Below are 15,874 nucleotides of genomic sequence, written 5' to 3'. Positions count from 1 at the left end.
AATCACTGCAGATGGTGACTGCAGCCATGAAACTAAAAGATGCTTACTCCTTGGAAGGAAAGTTAGGACCAAACTAGATAGCATATTGAAAAGCAGAGACATTACTTTGCCAACAAAGGTCTGTCTAGTCAAGGTTATGGTTTTTCCAGTGGTCATGTATGGATGTGAGAGTTGGGCTGTGAAGAAAGCTGAGCACCAAAGAATTGATGCTTTTGAACTGTGGTGTTGGAGAAGACTCTTGAGAGTCCCTTGGACTGCAAGGAGATCCAACCAGTCCATTCCGAAGGAGATCAGCCCTGGGATTTCTTTGGAGGGAATGATGCTGAAGCTGAAACTCCAGTACTTTGGCCACCTCACGTGAAGAGTTGACTCATTGGAAAAGACTCTGATGCTGGGAGGGATTGGGGGCAGGAGGAGAAGGGGACGACAGAGGATGAGATGGCTGGATGGCATCACTGACTCAATGGACGTGAGTTTAAGTGAACTCTGGGAGTTGGTGATGGACAGGGAGGCCTGGCGTGCTGCAATTCATGGGGTCGAAAAGAGTCAGACACGACTGAGTGACTGAACTGAACTGAACTGAGTCTTCGCAATGCCTGGAGGTACATTTTTTTCACTAGTTTCTGTACTCAACAAATTGTATTAAGCTAGTAAGGGGACTACAAAGATGAAACAAATATTGCACTTAGGGAGCTGACAATCTGGTATAGAAGTGCAACCTGTATATGATGTGAGAGCTTTCAGAAAGCATTTGGTAAAGGTAACATTTAGTTTTATTTAGAAATACATAACAGAATCTCTCAGACCTGAACTTCATTCTCTCCAAAGGAAAAAAAAGCAAAATTTCTTCAAAGCATTTATAATCCAACAGAAAAACCATGGATCTAAAAAATATACTAGCTTATATGCTAAAAAACAACTCAATTCCCTTTTTTATCTGCATCCCTCCCACCCTCCTCCACACCACCATCACCAAATGGCAAAACTTTCCAGGGCCTACTCTCCTTCAAATCAAGTGTATTTCTAACTACTGTTTATCATAGGCAGAGGCAGCAAATTCTAACTCAAAGTGTCTGAGAATAAATAACAAACTTTCCAAATGATTACATAGTGATAGGCATTGATAACATTTCTTATGAGAAATGTTAAAAGTCCTACCTGGAAGTTGCCAGTCAGACCCATCTTGTTTCACCAGTCCCTTCCCCACCATAAGCCTCAGGAGTCCTGTAATGAGGCGGGACTTCCTGTCCACTGTCAATGGATGCTGGCTGGCTCCAAAAATAGCTGCCTCCAAAACATAGTGAGAACCAACTAGATCTCTAACAAGAATGTCTGACCAGGCATTGAATGGTTAGGGATGGGACTGGGTGGGCTTCGTCATTTCTCTTAGTTCTCCCAAACAATGGTTCTAAATTTGCCTGCCATTTAGTAACATCTTTGCCTACATTTCCCCTCTCTTTTGGGCATTACAGAAGTTGACATGGAAAGTGACAGCTGAATTTTCTATGTTAACTCTAAGACTACCAGATAAAACTCCAGATTGTCATCTCCTTAATAATAAATCTGCATGTATTTTGCTGTTGTTTAATGAAATTTTTAAGAAATGCAATAAAAGAAAATTATTTAGAAAAATTTAAGAGTCTAGTTCTTTAGCAACTGCGCTTATTCTAACAGCTTCATAATGTCAAAGATTTAGGCTAAAAGTTCTAAGCAGAGGTGGTACAGTTTTGAAAGGGTGTTTTGGAAATTTCTAGGGGTGTCTTGGTTACACAGTGATTGGAGAGCACCACATGCATTCGGGAAAGCTGGAGGTTTCAGGCATCCTGCTGATTTTCATAAGGGAGAACTGTCCCAAAATTGAAAGATTTTTCATCTTCTAAAAGGACAATCCTGTAGCTGAGAAGCCTATTTATAATTATCTTAGCACAGTTTTTGTTTTCACATTAATTTCAAGTGTGTTTTTTTGGTACAGTTTTGATATAAAGCACTTTTCTAGCAATGTGAACGTAGGGAAGGGCTTTTGTTTTCTTTTTACTTTCTCCAGAACATTACCAAGAACTGTTACCCTTTCAGAAAAGTCTCAGCCTTTAGCCACTGCTTATGGTATTTAAACCACCAATACAATTTCTCTGTCACATTCACTGTGATTCAGTACACAGAGTAAGCATGCAACTATTACTATTTCCTTATGCCTACAAGTGAAGATAGGACCAAACTTTTGGCAGATTAAAATGAATAATTTTTTCATAGTAAATTACATTTATCTCTATATTGTAGTTAAGACATTTTAATTAATAATGTGTGTATAAACAAGTTATACTGTCTGTGAATTTCATGTCAGGATAGACAAGGAAGAGAACTACAAAGTATTTATTACAAAAAAAAAAAGCTAGTTACAGAATGTATTATGTTCTTACTCCTTTTAAAAATCTACCTAAAATGAAATGTAACACAGAAAGCAAATACCCTAGTGACCACTAAACAGCTCAAACAATAGAATTTCAGCAGAACTACAGAAATCCACTTCAGGTCCTTCTCAAAAATAGTCTCTTTCTTCTGTGAAAAGGTAACCACTATCTTGGCTTTCATGAAAATCTCTTTACAATTTACCACTTAAACATACCTTACTAAATATGCCTTTCTCTCTCTCTTTGAATTGCCTACAAATGCAATTACAGCATGGATGATTGTGGTCTTCGGTTTCTTTCACTAGACATTAAGTTATTGAGATTGATTTACATTGTTGAGTCTAACTAGTGTTCATCTTTTTCATTGTTGCAGAATGTTCCATTGTATGAACATACCACAATTTACTTTTCCATTCTACTATTGATGTTCACTGGGCTGCTTCCAGATTTTGGTGATTACAAATAATGCTATGAACATTCCTCTTCTGCTTCCTTATATGTCTATGCACACATTTCTGAGGAGTATATTCAGGATTAACAGATAAAATGAAGGACATCTAGCTAAATTTTAATTTCAGGTAAACACCAAACTTTATTTCACTATAAGTGCATTCAAAATGATGTATGGAGTGTACCTACACTAAAGATTTATTTGTTCTTTATCTAAAATACAAGTTTAGCTGGCATCCTGTAGTTTCATTTGTTAAATCTGGCAACCCTAAATATAAACCTATAAGTGGGAATTGCTATATTATAGAATATGTATAACTTCAGCTTCACTGCTGCTGCTGCTGCTGCTGCTAAGTCGCTTCAGTTGTGTCCGACTCTGTGCGACCCCATAGACGGCAGCCCACCAGGCTCCCCCGTCCCTGGGATTCTCCAGGCAAGAACACTGGAGTGGGTTGCCATTTCCTTCTCCACTAGACAATGCTAAACTGTTTTACTAAGAAGTTGAATGAAATTACATCTTTAGGAGTGTATGAGAATTTTGTCATTACATATTTAATGATCACATGTATGTGAGTCTTTTTCTGGACCTTATTCTATTTTATGGGATCATTAGTTGATTCTGGTGCCCACACCACATTGTAATAATTACATAACAAGTCTTGATTTCTTGATTTAAGTAAGTTCTCCCAGCTGTCTTTTTCTTTAAAAGTGTCTTAGATATTTTTAGTCTCTTGCATTTCTATACAAATTTCAAAATCAGACTGGAAAGTTTTAACAAAAACCTGCTGGTATTTTGATTTGTTACTGAATCTATAAACAATTATAAAGCACATCTTTATAATAATTTGTCATCTAATTCATGAATACTGGGTATAACTGTTTAGTCCTCCTTTTTTAATCATTTTATCCTTTAACATGTGTATCAGTTAAAGCCCCACTTGAAAATACCAACAAAGTATCTATTTCTGAGCATGATTCTATTGTCTTTTTTCCCTTTCAATTATGAATTATATTTTATTGTTCCACTATGTGTGTCAAAATTTTTATGTTAAAATATAGTAGATACAAAAATAAATACTAGTAATTCCGAGAAAAGGCCGTATTATTTCTGAGACACTGACAATAAGGGGGATTGAGGAAACTGATCTATAGGTAAACTGAGTCTAGCCTGTTGCCACTTTAATTAGTTCAGCTCACCATTTATTCAAAAGTTATATGGAAGGGATGAGAAGTTTTCATACAGCAAGGCTTAAGATCAGATCCTTGGCAGATACCAAAGGTTTCTTTATACTTTAAAGATGAGCCACCATTTTTCTGAACCATAGGGAATCTTACTTTGCTTTATAGTCTGGATGCCAGCTTTTGGGGTCACTCATGAGATTTTTTTACTTTTTAGTCATAATTTTAACTTTCTACAAGCCTCAGAATCTTTCTCTACCTCTGTCCTGCTGCCAGTCTTTGAAGAAGAGTAGCAGTGGACTCAGTGAAGGCCTGATGTACCTCAACAGGATTTTTCTTAGCTACTCTGCTATTCCCCAGAGACTACAGAAGGCAGCTCCAGTGCACTCAATAACAGTATTTTTGTTTACTTTTATCTTCTGTTTGCTTGCTGCTGCTCAACAGAAATACAACTGATTATGTATATTGAGCTTATATCCAGTAACACTGTTCTATTTACTTATTAATTCTAATAGTATTAGGATGGTACAAAAGTAAATGCAGCTTTTGTATTGTTGAAATTTTCCATTTGATATCAGAATTTTAACACCTCCTTAAATGTGGTTATGTTACACATCATTTTGGGCTTCCCTGATGGGCTTCCCAGTTGGTAAAGAATCTGACTACAATGCCGGAGACCCTGGTTCAGTTCCTGGGTTGGGAAGATCTTCTGGAGAAGGGATAGGCTACCTACTTCAGTATTCTTGGGCTTCCCTGGTGGCTAAGCTGGTAAAGAATCTGTCTGCAATGTGGGAGACTTGGGTTCAATCTCTGGGTTGGGAAGATCTCCTGGAGAAGGGAAAGGCTACCCACTCCAGTATTCTGGCCTGGAGAATTCCATGGGCCATATAAACCATGGGGTCATAAAGAATCAGACACAATTAAGCAACTTTCACTTTCACACATCATTTTAATGTGCATGTCTCACTTTTTTTTTTGCTGATGACATCACTTGCTGTTTATTTTATATCAATTTTAGACCATAGAAATTCAAGCCATTTTCTTTTTTTTTAATTTTTAAAATGTTAAATTGAGGGATAATTGCTTTACAATATTGTGCTGGTTTCTGCCATATATCAACATGAATCAGCCACAGGTATACATATAATCCCTCCTTCTTGAACCTCCCTCCCACCTCCCGCTCCATCCCACCCTTCTAGGTTATACAGATCACCAGTTTGAGCTCCCAGAGCCATACAGCAATTTTCTTATTCAATTTCAAAGTGGGTCATAAAGCAGGAGAGACAACTCACAACATCAGCAATGCATCTGGCCCAGGAAATGCTAATGAATGTACAGTGTAGTTGTGGTTCAAGAAGTTTTGCAGAGGAGATGAGCACCTTGAATAAGAGCATAGTGGCTGGCCATCAGAAGTTAACGACCAGTTGAGAGTCATCATCAAGGCTATCCTCCTACAACTACACGAGAAGCTGCCAAAGAACTCAACACCGACCATTCTGTGGTCATTCAGCATTTGAAGCAAATTGGAAAGGTGGAAAAGCTCAATAAGTGGGTGTCTCACAAGCTGACCACAGATTAAAAAAAAACAACAAAAACAAAACAAAACTGTCCTTTTGAAATGTCATCTTCTCTTATTCTACACAACAACAATGAATATTTTCTCAATCAGATTGTGACGTGTGACAAAAAGTGGATTTTATATGACAACCTATGATGGCCAGCTCAGTGGCTGGATCTAGAAGAAGCTCCAAAGTACTTCCCAAAGTCAAACTTGCACCAAAAAAGGTCATGGTCACTGGTGGTCTGCTGCCCATCTGATCCACTACAACTTTCTGAATCTGGGAGAAACTGTTACATACGAGGAGTATGTTCAGCAAATCAATGAAATGCACCAAAAACTGCAATGGCTGCAGCCCACACTGGTCAACAGAAAGAGCCCAATTCTTCTCCACAGTAATGCTCGACCACATGTTATACAACCAATGCCTCAAAAGTTGAATGAATTGGGCTATGAAGTTTTGCCTTACCGGTCATATTCACCTGATCTCTCACCAACCAACTACCACTTCTTCAAGCATCTTGACAACTTTTTGCAGGGAAAACACTTCTGCAACCAGCAGGATGCAGAAAATGCTTTCCAAGAGTTTTTCAAATCCTGAAACACAGATTTTATGCTACAGGAATAAACAAACTTATTTCTCATTGGCAAAAATGTGTTAATTGTAATGGTTCCTATTTTGATTAATAAAGATGCATTTGAGCTTAGTTAAAATGATTTAAAAATTCATGGTCCGAAACCGCAATTACTTTTGTACCAACCTAATAGATTCTTTGGAGAAGTGCAAAGTGCAAAGAAGCACTCAAGGATCTTGACAGTTAACTTCAGCATTACCCACTGGTTAAGAGTGTTAATTCTTGAGCCTCATTCCTGGGTTTAAAATCAAGCTCTGCCACTTGCTAACTAAATGACACTGGGCAAGGTTTTGCTTTGTTTTGTTCACCATTTCCTCATGTATAAGGATAATAATAGCACCTCTCTCACAGGTCTGTTGTGTGGGTTAAATGAGATAATACATGTACAGTACTTACAACAGTGCCTGGCACTTAAAAAGTACTTCATAGACAATAACTCTCACCACCTCCCAGCATCTTCCCAGGTCTCTCTCCCTGTTGCTCCCTGTGCTCCAGCCTTAGTGAAGACTTTGTCTACTGCCTTAAACACAGTTCTGCCTTTCTTTACCTACCTAACTCCTTCTCATTTCTTAGCTCTCAAGTTACATATTGCTGCCATGAAAAATGAAACCCTCACCACTACCACCATCACCCCAGGACCACAGTAAATTCTACAGCCCTCTTACTACTTCCAAACAGTGAATAGCAGCAAATATTGCCACATGTTAACAGCAGCAAATATTGCCACATGTTAACATACACCAAAAAGAATTCTTTATCTAAAGGAGCATTTCAATGTACTACAACATTTGTACTGAATTAAGCTATTATACTATATTACACTGTATCTTTGGTTAATTCCAAATACTGTAAGAGAAGGATTTTTCCATATTAAAAAAGATTTAAAAATTTTTTTATAAAAATTGTATGTGCTGTCATAAAATGCAGCTGGAATTTATTTGCATAATATCAGGCTTCTCAAAGTTTAGTGCAGTAATTACATACTGCTGTCATGATGAGAATTTGGAGCTCGGCTGGGCATGTTTTTACAGTGCTATTGCCATCTCAAACTTCACCCTCCCCTTTGAAAGCACCCCAAATGTTCCTTTGATGCCAGTATTTAAAAAAAGAAGAAAAAAAAAACCTATGGAAAAATATAATCATCCAAACTCAGAGAAAAGAGATCAGGAGATTAGCACTGAGATATGTTAAAATAATACAGCCATTCATCTATTTGGGAGTTGAGATGTTTTGCCTAGAGGAGGGGGATGGTTGGTGTCTCCCTCAAACTCCCAGGTCTTAGGATAATACACTTTAGTGCGCTGAGACCTGTTTCCTCTTCCCTATCACCACCAATTTATTTAGCGATGCTGAGAAAATTCCTCAGTTTTCTGAACTTTAAACTAGTGCCTTTCCAAGATGATCTTATAGATCAGAGGTCAGTAAAATTATTTTTTTCTTTTACTATAAAAGTCCAGGTAGTAAATGCTTTCAGCTTTATATGGCCTATGATCATTGTTGCAATTACTCAAATTTGCTGCTGTCATGTAAAAGTCACCAGAGCAAGTCATAAATGAATGGGTATGACTATGTTCCAGTAAAATTTTATTTTCAAAAATAGATGGCAGGCTGTATTTGGTCTGTGGTACACAGTTTCTGAGCAATGCTATAGACTACTTCCTAATAAATAAGAATATAATTTATTCATTGTTTGTTCATTTACTTATTCAAAGAGTATTTATCAAGAGTTACTATGTGTAACAGGCACCATTCAAGGCACTGGAGATAGAGCAGCAAAGCAGACAGGTAAGGTCCCTGGTCTCTCTCTTTTGTCAAGAAAGAAAGTTTCAAATAATAAATAAGCAAACACATAATGAGGTGCTTTGAATATATTAAAGCTGAATGTGTTATGGGAAGTGTCTGAGGCCTGCAGGAAAATGTACCTTGGAGATATGACTCCAAGAGGGTGGCTTTGCACAGAGGCTATGAGTCTGTGCACTGGTGCCTTATATACCACTAACCCTCATGATAGCACCACAAGTTGTATTAATGAATTTTTTGTACAGAAGAGGAAAAATGTTCCCAGAGGCTTCAAGAAGAAAGATAACATGCCTACAATTCATAGATGCTAATAACAGAACTGGGAGTCAAAACCAGGTTCACTTGTTTCTAAGGACCAAGGATTTCCCATGTCTGCTAGAAACTATTAATAGAATCTCTGCTTAGAGAGTCCAGTACAATGCCTGTGCTAGAATTCTTGGAAATCAGGACTGGAAAGAAACCAACAGACACCTTCATTCATGTACCTTTTATTCAAGTATCATTCACCACTTTAACAAATGTTTACTGAGCACCTACTATGAAACAGGCACAACTAAGGATACCGTGAGGAGTCAAACAAATAAGGTCTCTGACCACAGGGATGCTGGAAAATGTTGAAAACTGGCTCTGGGGAGGTAGAAGAAGCTCTGATTTATACCATGTGCCAATTTGTGTGGTATAAATACTTCTCCCATGGAGGATTTCAAATTGATAGCTTGTTGTGAAACAGCTTGCAATATTTCTGACAACCTGATAATTGTTTTTTTTGTGACAAGTTCTGCACATCCCTTGCTCTGTGGACCTTCTGTGCTTACTATCTAGTATGGACACAGACAAGTAAACAGGCCATTTTAATACAGGGTAAGAAGTATGATTATAGGTGGTGGAAGTAGGATACTTTCAGTGCTGGATTAATGCAAAGAATAGACATATAAACCCGACATAAAAAAAGAAAGAAAGAACAGAAGCAATTGCTGTGATATATTTGACACCAAAGGATGGAAATATTTGGGAACATATGTATTTTGATAGATACAAATCCTCACTTTCTGTAGAAATATTTGTCATCTTGTTGACACACTCCAGATGATCCTTGAATGAAATTATTTATATTGTTTTACTTCTCAACTTTACTTGGCAAAAAGTAGCCTGATTTAACTAAACATTTGGGGTTCTAGTGTCATTCCTGCTGCTAACTGGTCCTGTGACATGGGCAAGTAACGTGATTCTTTGTGTACTGGTGCCTAAATTACCCGAAGAATGTCAATGTCAGTGCTTCACTATTAAACCTCTCCAGATATATAAGCATTTTGTTTTGATGAAGCACCTCTTTTTTGTCCCCCTCATTGGGGCTCACAGACAACAGGCATAAATGACAAGATGGAATTCCAGATTCTACCCCCATTTTCCAAACCATAGAACCATTTCGAGAAGGACCATCTTAGAACTAAAAATTTAGCAAAGCCCACATTAAAAAAAAAAATCTATAAAATCCACAGTATTTTAAAACCAAGATAGGACAGGAACTCCAATGCTATGTGCACAGCCTTTTGAAAATGTCAGCAGCTCTATAGCTTGAGAACAAAGACAGATACTGAAACTCACAGGACTTGAGAGCTTTCCCAGTCACATCTACAGGCATTTGCTCATTTCTAACATTCACTCTCTTTGTAAAGGAGACAGCGACTGGGATCTGTTTAGACTGGAACCTGTTCATACATGTTCATCCACTAGGTAACAGTTGTTGGAAGAACATGGATGATCAGCACATGAGTTGTCATCCTCATACCCTGGAGTTGTAATTGCCTTTCTAGCATTGTCCACAGCAAGGATCTATGTTTTCAGGTTTCGTCCCTCAGTTCCCTGATTCCAATAAAGGAGGCTGAGAGCCATGGCTTATTCCACTGAAGCTCTCTTTCCACAGTCATCCTGATTTAGTTCACCTCTTCTGATGTGATTGTGTGGGCAGGCCACTCAGACCACTCCAGCACAAACCACAGCAATTCCAAGTCTTGCCTCACTTCATTTTTAAGTTAGGCTAATATCCCAGGGATTGGAGATGTGGTTAATAAAAGGACCACAGCTGCAACCTGAAAAGCTAATTTTTTAATGGTTGTTCCAAACATATGCATTGGGTTCATTTGGAATTCATCCCTCTAATTTTGGTTCCAAAGCAATACGTAGTGGTCTTCAGAACATATGGATGGTGGGCTCTGATGAAGATTTTGTCTATATCTAAAAACCCCAAATGGGACAGATCAATTGACAGACTCAGATTCTCCACTCAGACTAGCTTCCTGGACGTGGTTAACCATATAATGACCAAATCCATACTTTACTGTGGAAAATTCTTCAAGAGATAGGAATACCAGACCACCTGACCTGCCTCCTGAGAAATCTGTATGCAGGTCAAGAAGCAACAGTTAGAACTGGACATAAAACAACAGACTGGTTCCAAATAGGAAAAGGAGTATGTAAAGGCTGTATAATGTCACCCTGCTTATTTAACTTATATTCAGAGTACCTCATGAGAAATGCTGGGCTGAATGAAGCACAAGGTGGAATCAAGATTGCCGGGAGAAATATCAATTACCTCGGATATGCAGATGATATCACTCTTATGGCAGAAAGTGAAGAAGAACCAAAGAGCCTCTTGATGAAAGTCAAAAGGGAGAGTGAAAAAGGTGCCTTAAAACTCAACATTCAGAAAACTGAGATCATGGCATCCAGTCCCATCACTTCATGGCAAATAGACGGAAAAAAAATAGAAACAGTGACAGACTATTTTGGGGTGCTCCAAAATCACTGCAGATGGTGACTGCAGCCATGAAATTAAAAGATGCTTGCTCCTTGGAAGAAAAGCTATGACCAACCTACACAGCATATTAAAAACCAGAGACATTACTTTGCCAACAAAGGTCCATCTAGTCAAAGCTCTGGTTTTTCCAATAGTCACGTATGGATGTGAGAGTTGGACTATAAAGAAAGCTGAGCGCTGAAGAATTGATGCTTTTGAACTGTGGTGTTGGAGAAGACTCTTGAGAGTCCCTTGGACTGCAAGGAGATCCAACCAGTCCATCCTGAAGGAAATCAGTCCTAAATATTCATTGGAAAGACTGATGCTGAAGCTTCAACACTCTGGCCACATGACGAGAACTGACTCATTAGAAAAGACCCTGATGCTGGGAAAGATTGAAGACAGGAGGAGAAGGGGACGACAGAGGATGAGATGGTTGGATGGCATCACCAACTGGATGGACATGAGTTTGAGCAAGTCCCGGGAGTTGGTGATGGATAGGGAAGTCTAGCATGGTGTAGTCCATAGGGTCACAAAGAGTCAGGCACACTGAGTGACTGAACTGAACTGAACACTGTGTTCTTTGTAAACCAAACCTCGCTTCACATCAAAAAGCTACCGGGTATCTGGGTCTGTGTGCTTCACTATAATTTTCTATCAGAATATCAGTAATTGCACATTCAACCAGACAGACTGGCAAGCAATACAGGTAACACATTTAGTTAGAAGGACCATGGGACATGGTGAAGGCTGTGACAAAGTAGAAAGCGCAGGTCTTGTGTACAGGAGGCAGATTGTTCCCCCAGATTGTTGCTATGTGACAAAGTAAGCCCAGTGGTATAAGACCTGCTAACTTTTCAAAGGAAGCCTACAATCTGGATTTTGATGTAAATTCCCTCAATTTGTAATGGTTCACAATTAATCTTTGTTTAAATCCATGGGCCAAAAACATTGGTGGGTTAGAATAAGGCATACATACCACAAGTTTGCAATCTCTGGAATTGATGAAACTACTTCCTATAGCCACCTGTAATTTTGAAGATGTTTCCGCAGCTTAAAAATGGGACCAAATTTAATCTTCCACCTTTGCCATGTACCCTTCTTTTTTTAATATGCTTTATTTAATTATAGGCTGAATTCAGGAAAGTGCATATATCATAAGTGCACATGTTCACAAACTGAACATACATGTATAACACTCAATTCTGGAAACAGAACATGATCTGCCTTTTGAAAGCCCTCTTCCAGTCAGTACCACAATATTAACATGATTGCAGACACATTTCTGTTATTCTTCTAAGTAAAGCCAAATTCCAACCATCTCATCATCTGTCATTCCCTTCTCCTCCTGCCTTCAATCTTTCCCAGCATCAGGGTCTTTTCCAAGGAGTCAGTTCTTTGCATCAGGTGGTCGAAGTATTAGAGTTTCAGCTTCAGCATCAGTCCTTCCAATGAATATTCAGGATGGGAAGCCTGGCATGTTGTAGCCCATGGGGTCTCAGAGTCAGACACAACTGAGCAACTGAATTGAACTTAAAGTCAAATTAATGCATCAAATGAATATTGGCTGTGCACAAATTAGTTACAGTAATAGTACAGGTACTACTACATTACTATAATATTGCTATAGCACAGCAAACTGGATTGCCAAAAGGCAAAGTCTACATATAGAATCACCATACTAGGAACCTTGGTCTGATATTTCAGACAATGTATCAGCAGGGTTAAAATAACGTCCAGGGCTCCCTGGGTGGCTCATTGGTAAAGGATCTGCCTGCCAATGCAGAGGACACGGGTTCAATCCCTGGTCCAGGAAGATCCCACATGCTGCAGAACAACTAAACCTGTGCACCACAACTAACCGCAACTATTGAGCCTAGCTGCCACAACTACTGAAGCCCACATGCCCTAGAGCTCATGTTCCACAAGAGAAGCCACTACAACGAGAAGGCAAGCACTGCAACAAAGACTAGACCCCACTTATCGCAACTAGGGAAAAGCCCAAGTAGCAATGAAGACCCAACACAGCCAAAAATAAATAAAGAAATATTATTTATTTTTAAAAATGACAGCCCTTTAAAAAATAACCTCCCTGACCTAATTTTTCCACTCACTTTGCTGATAAAAGCAATGCCAAAGGAAAGGCTTTGACCTTATAGCCTTTTTGTTACCTAATCCATGTCATTTGCACCAAATGCTTCCCTAACTACATGTTTAGGTAAAATCCAAATCTATGTATAGTTTCCCAGTCTCTATGAAAGGAGTACCAAGATGCTATCAATTTTTTTTTCATGTAATCAGCTCTCTGTATAAAATGCAGGACTTTTTTCATGAAATCAGCTCTCTGTATAGAATTCAGGACTCTGTATAAAATACAAGACATTTGTATAAAATGCTTGTATTTATCTTACAAAGTTTATGTCAAACCATCAAAAGCCCGGCTGTGCTTTGCCTCCTTAATGCATTTGTCTTTCTTCCTTCAGCAGTCATCCTGCAGTTTAATTTTCTGTTCCTCACATCCTTTGTTTTGAAAGCAACCTGAACCTGGCATCAGTTTTTTTAAAGTGAGAAATAAATAGTCTGTGATGTATGTTATGGCACATTTGGCACAAGACGCTAAAACAAAGACAGGGCTTTGTGGGTTTTTTTATCAAAACACATGCCAGCACTTGGCGAAAGCAGTCCTGGTGAACTTACCATAGACTGCAATCGCTTCTTGATTGATTCAGCTGCTGTCCATCTGTTCTGGCTGTCCGCTGCCATTCCAAGCTGCTCCTTCTTCACGCCCAGCTGCCAGGCAGAGAAATCACCACAATTTACACTCCCACTGCACAGTCCCCAGCCCCGCTGTCTGGATTTTCACATATTGACTGGAAAAGGGCATCAAAAATGCCTTAAATCCCACTTTATTAATAATCTATGAAACACAAGCAACACTGAGATGGCTTTTCACCTATTATATATAAAGTTTGTTTGCAGTCCTCATTGTTTGACTAAAATGACCTGTTTGAGGAGAATGAGGAAATGGAAATTCTTACATTGCTGGAGGCAGTTAAACCCATCCAAACCCATCTTAATCTGGTAGGTAGGATTTTGGTCTCTGTGGCTTTTGCTCCTAACTTGACAAAAGGGACTTTGCAATGGAATTGAGGCTACTAATCAATTGGCCTTACCATAGGGAGACACTTCTGTATTATCAGATGGGCCCAATGTAATTACAGGAGCCCTGAAGACCAGAAGAGACAGAGATGAGAATAGTGTGAGGAGGCTTTGATGCCATGGCTGGTTCTGAGATACAGCAGGTTCTGAGCAGGTATTGGTGAATGAGTTCTAGGGATAAGGGCGGCCCCAGCTGACAGCCATCAAAGACACAGAACCTAGTCCTGCAGATGTGCGTGCACGTGTGTGCTCTGTCATGCCTGACTTTTATGTGATGCCCCCATGGACTGTAACCCGCCAGGCTCCTCTGTTCATGGAATTTTCCAGGCAGGACTACTGGAGTGGGTCACCATTTCCTTCTCCACCTGCAGCTGTGAGGAAATGAATTCTCTCCACAGCACAAAGGAGCTTGGAAACAGATTCTCCCCATAGAGTTTCCAAGAGGGAACATAGCCTGCTGACACCTGCTTCTGGCCTTTTGAGACTCAAAACAGAGAAACCAGCCAAACCCTTTGGATATTTTACCTACATAACCCTGAAATAATGAGCATTGTCTCAGTTCACTAGATTTGCCTTACTTGATGATGGCAGTGCATTAGTCAGGGCTCTCCAGAGAAAACAGAACCAACAGGATAGAGCTGTATTCAAGAGGAGACATCATCAGAATTGGTTCCAGTGTTAAGAATGAGGGATTTCCAGGTGGCTCGGTGGTAAAGAATCCACCTCCAATGCAGGAGACAGCGTCAATCCCTGGGTGGGGAAGATCCCCTGAGGTAGGAAATGAAAACCCACTCTAGTATTCTCGCCTGAAAAATAGTATGGACAGAGGCAGCTAGAGGCTAGAGAGTCTGACATGACTTAGCCACCAAGCACGCACACACATTATGAATGAAGCCAGAGAAGTCTGACAACCTGCCACCTACAACCTGGAGACCCAGAAGAGCCACTGGGATAATCCAGCCCGGGCCTGTGACCCTGAGAACCAAGGCACTTCTAGTGTAAGTCTCTGAGTCCAAGGGCCGAGAACCTGGAGCTCTCCTGTCCCCGAGCAGGAGAAGAAAGACGCTCCGGCGCAAGGAGGACGAGGTTGGGTCATGCCCCCCACCCCCACCCCCACCCACCGTGGACACAGCGATTCTGCAGCAACGTCAGATCAAACAGGAACGGCTGGGACATAATCTCCCCATAAATGCCATCCCCAGCACAACCACCCACAATCAGGAGTGAACAGAAAACCCAGAGCTTCTCCCTGAGGAGCAGAGTTTGATCCCCACACACGGTGCCCCTAACTTTCAAAACCTGTACCTGAGAGTCGGTTCCTCAGAACATCTAGCTTTGAAAACCAGCAGGGCTTGTGTCCATAGACCACAAGGCTACACGAACCTGGGAGACGCCTCTTAAAGGGCTCACACTTGAACTCACCCAGATAAGGTTTAGTGAGGCGGTAGCCTCTGGAAAGAAGCCCAGACTGTACATGGGGGTGGTTTAATCGCTAAGTCGTGTCTGACTCTAGGGGCCCCATGGACTGTAGCCTGCCAGGCTCCTCTTTCCATTGGATTCTCCAGGTAAGAATACTGGAGTAGGTTGCCATTTGTTCACCTGAAAGGTTGTCTGACAAGAATCTAATTTGGCACACAACCAGGGGCCTACTGGCTGACAGGCACCATCTCCAAGCTCCAGCCAGTGGAGGCATCTTTTCTTTTTTAAAAAATGTTATACTGAGTAGCAACAGCGCCAGATTGCAGTTGAGGTCCTCCTAGCGGTTTTGTCAGTGTTGTTTCTCCAGTGGCGGCAGCTCTTGCCAGGGCATCAGAATGAGTCCGGTTAGTGTTCCTCCGCGGAATTCTCTCTCCGGCGGCGAATGCAGCCTAAATCGTTTGAGTCTGCG

General features: G+C 40.2%; 1 long non-coding RNA gene across 1 annotated transcript in view; it reads right to left on the bottom strand.

Annotated features, from left to right (window-relative positions):
• The window catches only part of LOC123335235, a 40,461-nt gene extending 26,380 nt beyond the window's left edge, over positions 1-14,081 (bottom strand). Inside the window, exons 1-2 of the long non-coding RNA XR_006553638.2 lie at positions 14,001-14,081; positions 13,525-13,617 (exon numbers count right to left, since the gene is read on the bottom strand). This is a non-coding gene — a long non-coding RNA (uncharacterized LOC123335235). The remainder of the gene's footprint in view (positions 1-13,524; positions 13,618-14,000) is intronic.
• Between the last annotated feature and the right edge of the window lie 1,793 nt (positions 14,082-15,874).

The sequence above is a fragment of the Bubalus bubalis genome, chromosome 9 (assembly GCF_019923935.1).
Source record: "Bubalus bubalis isolate 160015118507 breed Murrah chromosome 9, NDDB_SH_1, whole genome shotgun sequence".
Taxonomy (NCBI): domain Eukaryota; kingdom Metazoa; phylum Chordata; class Mammalia; order Artiodactyla; family Bovidae; genus Bubalus; species Bubalus bubalis.
This window is presented reverse-complemented; position numbering and strand designations above follow the sequence as displayed.